Here is an 11,005-nt window from a genome sequence, read left to right as displayed (position 1 = left end):
TTCAACAGGGGCTTTTATACCCTAAGTTGCACATAGAGGATAATAGGGGGTGTGAAATCATGCAAAGTCAGCAGTCTTTGATCCTTATCGAAACCAGTGTTTCTTTTCTGCAAACTTATCGTATACAAATAGTTTCTGTGATTTACATCATCTTCTGGCCAGAAGGCCTGTTAACATTTTATGACTCTGATAAAGGTTTGACAACCATAAGACTTATTTTCTCTAAGAGTAATTATTTTAAAGTTTGGCGCCATCCTCCGAAGGTGTTAGATAAAGTTGCATTCCTACAGGGCAGATGTGCAGTGGGTTTACAACAAAGGAAAGAATTTATTACCTTAAGGGTATAAAGTTGTTAACACCAAGGCCACTACTTATTTTTTCTACATACCAACTATATTAATTAATACACTTCCAAGGATACAATACAGGGGATGTGGAAGCTTGGCAGCAAGCATTGGCTCAACAATGAAATCTTCTACTAGTTCTATTCTAACAATTTCTAACTCTCCGAGAGGCTCTATACTATTTGAATATCTTAAGCTTCCCATGCCTCTCGCGGCTGGGAGACTGTAAACAATTGTATGCATAGCTGTAGGAGTCCGGGTAAGCCTGTCAGGCAAGTTAGAGAGCCATCTGAAGGGTTTGTGAACGAAAACTCTCTTGTCGCGCCCAGGAACTTTATTAACTGGAGCTGTAAGTTAACTCTTTTTCAGAAAGAGAGATGGTGGTGGGGGATAGCCCCCCGTAAAGTCAGAGGTGAGAGCACAAAGCAGTAAAGTAGGCAGACTCTGGTTTTGGAGGTAGATGCTCAAGAATTTCCAGGGGGACTCCTGAAGCTCAATCCTGCCTTTACGTATGTCAAGCCTCCTTCCTCATGACCTTTGCCATGGGCGGAGTTCCTCACGCTGGCTCCTGGCAGAGGTGAACTTTGAGGTGCAAGATGTTTTTTGAGAATCAACATGAAGTAATGGGAGAAGAGAAAGGAATGGATTGGTCAGAGGAAAATCACAACTGCACTGTAGGTTGTGGAGACCTTGGCCAGACCAGCAAAGGCTCTGAAGAGAATCACTCGTAAAAGTGTCACATATTTGGCCATGACATTCAGGCCCTTACAATCCTGAGCTGTCAGTCAGTAGAGGCAGGCTGCCCTGAGGAGAGAGTGATCTCAGGTGAAGCAGCCCTTTTCCCCTGAGACCAACTCTGGATAAGCTGGCAAGTGGAGGAAGTCCCTGCCTCTGGGCATCAGGTTGTTCCTGGAAGAGGGATCTGGGTGGTTCAGCTCCACAACTGCACAGAGCATCCCTTCCAAGGTTGGGTTTGCCTAGAGAGAGACTAAGAAGAGGAAAATCAGGAAGAACTACAGCCCTCCTGTTGCAACTGTTTGCTCTCACCTTTTATGCATTCCAGATTCTCACAGCTACCACCATTGCTGACATCAGCGTGAGCCAGATCCTCATTCCTAAGGGCTCTGAGCCCTGGTCACCATGCCCTTCACACACCCAAGCTGCCATCACAAGTGGGCAGGGAAACTCCAAGAAGGATCTCAGTGTGTTACCCGCATCAACTCAGACTCCCTGCCCTGTGTATGATGGCAGCCCATTCTCCCCATGATGTATCAGACACCCTGCATAGACAACAGCTCCTCTTTCCTGCTGGTCCCTGGTTATAAGGAGCACAATCCTCAAGTCGTTTCTGTCTTTATTAATTAAGTGGAAAACGCTCTGTCCCTGGTGAAATGTATGTCTCCTGTGGGGTTCAAGACCTCTTAACTCTGCAGCCTGGAGTAGGGTGTCCAGGAAGCACAAGGGCTCCTGGAGGGCCTTTGGTAGTGGTGGTTGGTGAGGCCTACCCTCACTGCTGGGTTCTTCCACTCTGAGAATACAGCACTGGCTTTTGTCCATTTCGTAGACTGGACTCTGAAGGGCAGCACCCTGTCCTGGCAAAATATTGCTTCTGAGCTGGGGCTTCAACTGTGCTTTCACTAGGCTGTTCCAAAGCTCTCTTGCAGAAGCAGCTTCTGGTACATGCAGTGGGTCCTTTTGTGCTGGACATAGTCTTGCACATTCTTTAATGCAAAGTGGGTCCTCTGGACTGATGCAGTGTATGTGGGATAGCATACTGGCTGACCAGACATTTTGTAAGCCTTTGGATAGTGGTGCTGGCTGAGGCCCTGGGGGCAGGAAAGAAAACACATGCCTGGAATATTAGATTTTCCTGTGAGGACAAACACTGGCCTTTTGAGGGCCAAAATAGTCAAGTGCTAGTTGGTCTTTCCTAGTAATGGTACTATATTGGGGACTCAGTCTTCGTCTCTTATTTTAGATGTTCAGTAGTGGCCAAATCAGCCCTGGTGGAAGAGACTGCTGTTGGACAGGATTGACATTCTTGGCCATTAGAGTAACCCCTGTATTGGATCCCTGGTCTTTGGTTAAGGGCCACCATGGTGAGGAGGCCAGATGGATGGCTCTGAAACTTACTCCCCAGATAAGATAGTAAATGAATATATATATATATATATTGCATTCCAGGAAAAGGGCTCAGCAGGGAGGGTGGCAGAGATTAGTGTGTTCTTAAAGATTGGCAAGGTGACCATTCCTATCATAATCCTGTTTAATTAGGTAGCATAGATGGTGTAGAAGCCTAACGAGGCCTAGAGAATGACTATAGACTGGACACAAGCTCAGTCAAGTAGTGATCCAATTTGCACACGTGGCATTGTTTCTAAAGCAGATTTTCATGCCTTTAGATACATAATATGCAGCCTTTGATTTCACAAATGCATTCTTTGTATCGTTCTTAGGAAAAAGGAAAATTTTTCATTACCATGGAGCAGACAGCACTACACATTCAGTTTTACTCCTGGATTGTTATAATATAGCTTGAAGAGATCCAGACTATCTGAACATGCACAGAACATCAGCATGCTCCACCGCAGCAGTGAAATCATGCCAGTCAAACAAGTTGTGCAGGAAGTTGCCAGTAGCTTGGAGACCTGATGCACCACATGCATTCCAGAAGCTAGGCAACACCCTGAAAAGGATTAGCAACTCGCATCCCACTCCAGTACTCTTGCCTGGAAAATCCCATGGATGGAGGAGCCTGGTGCTGCAGTCCCTGGGTCCACTGAGAGTCGGACACGACTGAGCAGCTTCGGTTTCACTTTTCACTTTCATCACTGGAGAAGGAAATGGCAACCCACTCCAGTGTTCTTGCCTGAAGAATCCCAGGGATGGCGGAGCCTGGTGGGCTGCCATCTATGGGGTCGCACAGAGTCGGACACGACTGAAGTGACTTAGCAGCAGTAGCAGCACTGAAGATACCATAGGACTCACATTTCTGCACATTGCTTTATAGGTTTTTGTTAAATTTAAAAAAAAATAATTTCATTTGTTTTATTTTTGGCTGTGCTGGGTCTTCAGTGCTGCATGGGCTTTCTCTAGTTGTGGCAATCAGGGGCTACTCTAGTTACCGTGCGCAGGCTTCTCATTGAGGTGGCCTCTCTCGTGGTGAATAGGATCTAGGCATGTGGGCTTCAGTAGCCTCGGCTAATAGGCTCAGAGTTACTCTTAAGCACGGGCTCAGTAGTTGTAGTGTATGGGCTTAGTTGCTCCACAGCATATGGGATCAGGGGTCGAACCTGTATCTCCTTCATTGGCAGGCAGATTCTTTACCACTGAGCCACAAGGGAAGCCCCTGCTTCATAGATTATCCAGGAAGTTTGAGTAGGCTGGTTTTCTAGTAATTTATATGATGTATTGACATCAAGTTATAGGTATTTTCTTACTAACTGGAATCTTCTCTGTGCTTACATTGAATTGTTCATTAATAATATCAATAAATTCTGTTTTCTTATTCCATCTTGGCAGAAGTATGTCTATTAGCTTTTACAGTGAGCAAGATTTTGATTTTGTTGATCTATTGGTACCTTTGTTTCTGTTTAGTTAATTAGCTGAAAGCTGAACTGGGCAGAGGCCAATACTAAGATACCAGAAATGCCCTGCCATAATATAAATACTGAAGGAAATATGGTTGTTGATGTAGATTTATCATGAGTAATTTACTCACCAATTTCCCCAATTTTGACCTCCAAGAGGGACTAGAAGACACTTCTGCCAGGGCCCTGAGAAACTGCTGGGTGATGGGATCCCCAGCATCCTAGGAAAATGTGAGTCCTTGAGGTCAGATCATGGTCAGATCATGGTCAGGTCACAATGAGCCTATAAACGTCTAACAAAACAAATGTTAGGGCCTCCCTGGTGGCCTAGTGGTTAAGAATCTCCCTTTCAATGCAGGGGACACCAGTTCAATCCCTTGTCAGGGAAGATTCCACATGCTTTGGGACAACTAAGCCGGAGCACCACAATTACTGAGCTTGTGCTTTAAAGCCTGTGAGCTGCAACTCCTGAGGCTATGTATCATGGAGCCTGTGCTCCACAAGAGAAGCCACTGAAATGGAAAGCCCACACACTGCCACTAGGCAGTAGCCCCTGATTTCTTCAACTAGACAAAGCCCACACATAGTAACAAAGACAGAGCAGCCAAAAACAAATAAATATATGTTTTTAAATGTTATTTTCTGTTAAGAAGAAAGAAAAGAGGAGGCATTTAGTTCTGTCTCCATTCCTCCTTGCAGCTTTTAACACTGGCAAACCCTGTAAGCAAAGCAGCATCATTATCCCTCACTTTATTTGTTCAAGGTCCTGAGCCTTGACTTTCACCCTCTGAGGTCCAGGCCCTGCTTAAGAACAGGGGTTCCCTGTGTGGACTGGTCACCCTGATTGAGAGTTTTTGTCCAGCATCTAGTCTGGGTCCTCCCACCAGTGCCCATGCCTGACTGAGGAGGCAGATCTCAGCTGGAAGGGCCCTTAGAGTCAGGTCCCCAGGTTTTGTCCAGCAATCATCACTGAAGGAGCCAGGTGTCCAGGACCCAGCTGGCCCCCAACTTGTCCCTGGGCTCCCCATTTCACCCATTGTCCCAAGGCCAGAAAGTCTGAAGGGCCCCAGGGAGAAGGCCACCAATCCATCTCTCACCAAACTCCCTCTGACCCAGGACCCCTGCAAGTCTGACTATTGACCTAGTAGGACTTCTAACTGCTGGGTTAATGGTCCCTCCTTAAGGGCCTTGTGGTAATGATCATGTTCCAGTGGCCGTCCACCTACCTCATCCGTTACAACTACAGTGGGCTCAAGGTCATTGTGGTAATCAGAATTGCTTGACCTACAGAAGTCTTTGGAAGTGGTTAATTGATTATGGGATCTTAAGGGCCAAAATAGAGGGACAACTTATGAAGGACTTATCTTTGTAATATCAAAAATATAGAAGTTGGATGTCATTGAGGACAGACCCTGTCATTGGTTCACAAGTACATACAGTAAAATTTAGGGACAGTCAACGGGCCTCTTTCTTGTGTGTCAGACTGACTGCTTCTAGGTAGCAGATAAATGTTAATACTAGTGGACTTACCCATGATCATGATTCCATCACTACACTTTCTCTGCCTTAAAATATATTGTTGCATTTGCACAAAATGAGCCTCTCTGTCCTGTTTGCTTTCTTTGTCTCTTTTAGGCATCAGTGTGAAACACAAAACTCCACACGCTTCATGTCCATGACCAAAGTACCAAGTTCAACCACATCACCTTTCCTTCACACTTGCTTGTCGCTGGTGTCCCAGTTTTGTGTCCTGTTGGGATTCTAACAACCAGACAAGTGAATTACTTCTGCCAAGAAACATTCATATCCATGTTCCCAGGCATCCCTCCTCCTACATAAAGCAGATTTCCAAGTATCTTGCTCATAGCTTTGACCACTAGGAAGGTCTTCACAAAATGGGGGCTCCACGTATCAGTGGTGCCTTTCATATGGTGCTGATGTATCTGTGAACCAGGCCTGAGTTGTCTCCTCCTCAGCCAGTGGTCATAGGGAGGTCCCCATGAATGACATAGGGCTCTGGACTCCCCATTTATCCATTTTACTTTATGGACTTTCCAGGGCCCAATTCCAAATAGATCATTTCCACAATATGATGAGATGTAGCAGCAGTCAACAAACCTGATACTCCATCTGAGGATGGCTCTCACTGGTCAAGGACCACATGGTGGTGACAAGGTTGATCTCTATTAGAGTGTGTTGCCACAGAATCTATTTCTCCAGTGATATAGTGAAATAGTTCTCTGCCACAGAAGTCAAGGTCTTCCTCCCAAATCTGAGGCCTTTGTAAATTTATTAGAGACTGAAGTCCACTCCACACAGTATCCCATCTCCCTCCTGTCCTAACAGCAAGAGCTGAAGCATCTCACAGTTTCATCTGGAGGAAATCTTGCACCTGCGCTGGGCCTGCTGCCAAGCTCTTGATCTGAGCTTCACTCAAAATTGGAAACTGTTCACAGTAGAATTTTCAAGTGTGTTCCAAAATGCCTTCCTAATGCAGAGAGCTCCACTAAGTGTTATACCTCTTTGTGGTGTCAAGTGTGAATTTAAATAACTTGTCCCTTACTTTACAGGGCTGTCTCAGCATTCCTAGTTCACTAAACTTCTAAAAACATCATTGATATCAGGCTTCTAAATCTTTGTGGGGTTTGCCTTACACTTCTGGGGCATATGTGTGTTACCAGTGCATCTGTATTTGCTACCCTTTACAAAATAGTGATAGAGCTGTCCTCCACAGGGCCCAGGCTCTGATCAATTGCTGCTTTCTAATGGAGTTAGACCTGCTATTTTAAAAATTATTCCTTTAAGGGCTTCCCTGGAGGCTCAGTGGTAAAGAATCTGCCTGCCAATCCAGGAGACACAGGTTCAATCCCTGATTCAGGAAGATCCCACATATCATGGAGCAGCTAAGCCCCTGAGCCACAACTATTGAGCCTGTGCTCTAGAGCCCAGGAGCCCCAACTACTGATGGCTGAGAGCCCTAGAGCCTCTACTTTGCAACAAGAGGAACCACTGCAATGAGAAGCACATGCACTGCAACTAGAGAGTAGCCCCTGCTCACTGTAGCTAGAGAAAAGCCTGCACAGCAATGAAAACCCAGCACAGCCAAAAATAAATCGAAAATTTTTAAATTGTTCCTTTAACAAGTTTTAGTTTACCTATCTTCATTCTTTCTTCAGAACCACATTTTAAAAAATAAATTTTATTGATAAAATATATCTATTTTAACATAAAGTTCAAGTTCCATGCCTTTTTGGGGGGTGGGGAGGCACCTCACCACACAGCATGTGGAATCTTAGTTCTCGACCAGGAATCAAACCTGTGCCCCTTGCGTGGAGTAGAAGCATGGAATCCTAACCACTGGAACACATGAAGCCCTGAGTTCCATGCATTTTGATAAATGTCTGAGTCTATATAACCACCACTGCTACCAAGATGTACAACTTTCCAGCACTCAAAATGTTTCCTATACCTCTTCCCAGTCAGATCTCACTCCTACTGCTAACCGCAACCATTGATCTCACATTCAACCCTGTGGATTATTTTTATCTTTTCTAGAATTTCATATGAATGGAATTATACAATAAGTAATCCTTTGTGTCAGCTGAATGTTTTTGAAATTTGTGGGCATCAGTAGCCTGTTATTTTATTGCTGAGTAGTTCATTCTATGGTTACACCAGTTAGTCACCTATCGATGGACATTTGGACTGTTTCATGTTTTCAACTTTAAGAATTAACCAAAGATGCAACATGATACTCAGAATGGCCAGACTTCAAGACAAAGTGTTGGCAATGGTGTGAGAAAGCAAAACCCTCATACACTGCTGGTGGGGATATAAAACAACATGCAACCACTGTGGAAAACAGTTTGGCAGTTTCTTCAAAAGATTAACATGAACTGACCACAGGATTCAGCAATTCTCCTTTTAGCTATATGGCCAAGGGAAATGAAAATATCCATAAAAGCTTGTATACCCTGCTCATAAGATCAGTTTAATGAGGGTTTGATTTGTCTTTGCTTCTGGTCTCTGTTGCTGAAACTATGATCTGAAGGTCAAAGAATAAGAAAAAGTCAATACAAGGAGAAACCAGAGGGGGTGTACCTATACATTCTTATTCTTAAAAATCTGTTCAGGAGTTTACCTTCATGTGACAGAGTCTGGGAGCCCATGTGAACATAAGACTTCTGATGTGTCCTTATGTAATCTCTGGGTCACTTAAATTTAAATAGTATGGCAGAAACCAACAAAACATTGTAAAGCAATTTTCTTCCAACTAAAAAGTAAATTTAAAAATTAAGAGCAGGATGTTTCATTAAATATATGTTGTTGGGACCTTCAGCCAAACATTTTGGACAAAATAACAGCATTGCATTCCTTGCTGTTGTTGTTATCTAGTCTCTAATTCATGTCCAACCCTTGCACTCCATGGACTGTAGCCCACCAGGCTCCTTTGTCCATGGGACTTCCCAGGCAGGAATACTGGAGTGGGTTGCTATTTCCTTCTCCAGGAGATCTTCGTAACCCAGAGACAGAACCCATGTCTCCCGCACTGCAAGAGGATTCTTTACCATTGAGCCACCTGGGAAGCCCCATTGCACCCCTACGTTACACTAAAAAACATCAATTCCAAAAGGTGTAATTTGTAATTGCAATATAAGAAACAACAAAAGCATCATATACAATCATATGGATACTTATAATATTATGGATGAAAAAGATTTTTAAAGCATATTAAGGAGATCAATTAAAAAGCATAGATTTCACCTCACAAATTCAATGTCATAGGCTATAAAATTGTCTTCTATTACTTGACTATGGTTTTATTTTTAACATTTAAATCTTTTGTCTATTTGACTAATTTACAGTAAATTGATACATTGAAGGAATGCACATTTACAAAAATATACTTATTGAATATATTCAATTATGCAAAAAAATTTATGAGCCTATGCATACCATTTACCACAGTTCTAGGCAATGAGGTAAAGGTCCAAATAAGACAGAAAAGGTTTCTCTTCTCAGGATCTGATATTCTAATGAAGGAACATAGACAATAATCATTAAATTTTTAAAAACAGAAGAAGTTATCTAGTATAAATAAATGCTATGATAAAAACAAAACAGGTCAATATGATACAGAATAATTTGAGTATGAGAGAAGCTGCTCTTGATTGGAGTAGTTTTAAAGAATCTTTTGAGAAGATAAATTTGAGTGGAGACCACAGAATGTCATAGGCAGAAGAAAGAGAAATCGGTAAGAATTATCTTAGTATGTTTGAGAAACAGAAGAAAAATAGCAACAAAAATACAGTATAATCATAGCTAAATATGAGTGTGTACTGGTTTTGTACATAAACATGAGTTGGGACTTTAAAATTTTTTGCTCCTTGTTTATCATACCTCTTTTCCAATTTTCATGCTTTTCTGTGGGTTACTTGAATATTTTTTAGAATCCTATTGTTAATTATTGAAAGTATTTTTGAGTGTCTCTTTACAGCTTTCTTTTTTTTTTTTTTTGTTAGTGGTTTCATTAGGTATTACACACCCTAACTTAACATAGTCTACTGGTTTTTGACATTTTCCCATTTGAGTGAAGTGCATACATTGGATTTCCATATCAGATGGTGGTGTAATTTTTTGTTTCAACCATCAAATGTGATTTTTAAAACTCATGAGAATAGTCCATTATATTTACCCTTACTTCTACCCATTTCTACCCATTTTTAAAATTTATTTATAATATTTGTAAAAAGAGTTTTGGCTATAAGAGTTTGTTTAGTTTTAACAATCTTTGTATGAAGGCAACAGTAGATAAGAAATATAATTGTCAAGACAATCACTAAAATTAAGACTTGATGTTGTGAGTAATGTTTTAAAACCATCTGTGTGGGTCTGGCCCTGATAATTGATCAGTTAGTTGTTTAGTTAGAGTTTTTAAATTAGTGGAAGAGGGCAGATTATTAGAAAAGGTTTTAAATTATTTTTGTAATAATTGTACATTTAGAGAGGCATTATCATGTATGTTTTGTAAATGAAATTTGCTTTGTTTTCAGTTGTAGGCACTATTATTGAAATGAATAGGAGTAACACAAAATTGAGTAGAATTTTAATCACATTTTAGCATCACCTGTTTTTGTATATCTGTTAATTGATTACTAACCCATTTGATAGCTGTTTGTAGTTTAGTTTTGTTTTTTTAATATCTTTATTTATTTGAGCCTGAGTGGCCCACATAGTATGAGCATCTTTAGTCTAATTTTGAATAAAATTATGTGTTTGAATTGAGGTTTGCCGGAGATTTATTGGTAACCAAAACAAAGGTCCGTCTAGTCAAGGCTATGGTTTTTCCAGTAGTCATGTATGGATGTAAGAGTTGGACTGTGAAGAAAGCTGAGAGCCAAAGAATTGATGCTTTTGAACTGTGGTGTTGGAGAAGACTCTTGAGAGTCCCTTGGACTGCAAGAAGATCCAACCAGTCCATTCTGAAGGAGATCAGCCCTGGGATTTCTTTGGAAGGAATGATGCTAAAGCTGAAACTTCAGTACTTTGGCCACCTCATGCGAAGAGTTGACTCATTAGAAAAGACTCTGATGCTGGGAGGGATTGGGGGCAGGAGGAGAAGGGGACAACAGAGGATGAGATGGATGGATGGCATCACCGACTCAATGTGAGTTTGAGTGAATTCCGGAAGTTGGTGATGGACAGGGAGGCCTGGCATGCTGCAATTCATGGGGTTGCAGAGAGTCGGACACAACTGAGCAACTGAACTGAACTGAACTGAACAGATTATGTCAAGATTGAAGAATCAAAAGGGAGTCATTTTTTAAGGAAATAGAGTAGTTAAGACAAGTATATAATTTACAATTTATGTAAGTTACAGAACAAAGTCTTATTGAATTGTAAAATTTTTATAGCTATAACAAAAGGAAGTGAAACACAGGCTTGTATAAAATATGATTGAATATAGCAAAAGAAATAATTTTTATGGCTATGACTAGTACTCTTGCCTGGAAAATCCCATGGACAGAGGAGCCTGGTAGGCTGCAGTCCATGGGGTCGCTAAGTGTCAGA

The sequence above is a fragment of the Bison bison genome, unplaced genomic scaffold (genome assembly GCF_000754665.1).
Source record: "Bison bison bison isolate TAMUID 2011002044 unplaced genomic scaffold, Bison_UMD1.0 scf7180017864312, whole genome shotgun sequence".
In the NCBI taxonomy this organism is placed as follows: domain Eukaryota; kingdom Metazoa; phylum Chordata; class Mammalia; order Artiodactyla; family Bovidae; genus Bison; species Bison bison.
Note: the sequence above shows the minus strand (reverse complement) of the source record.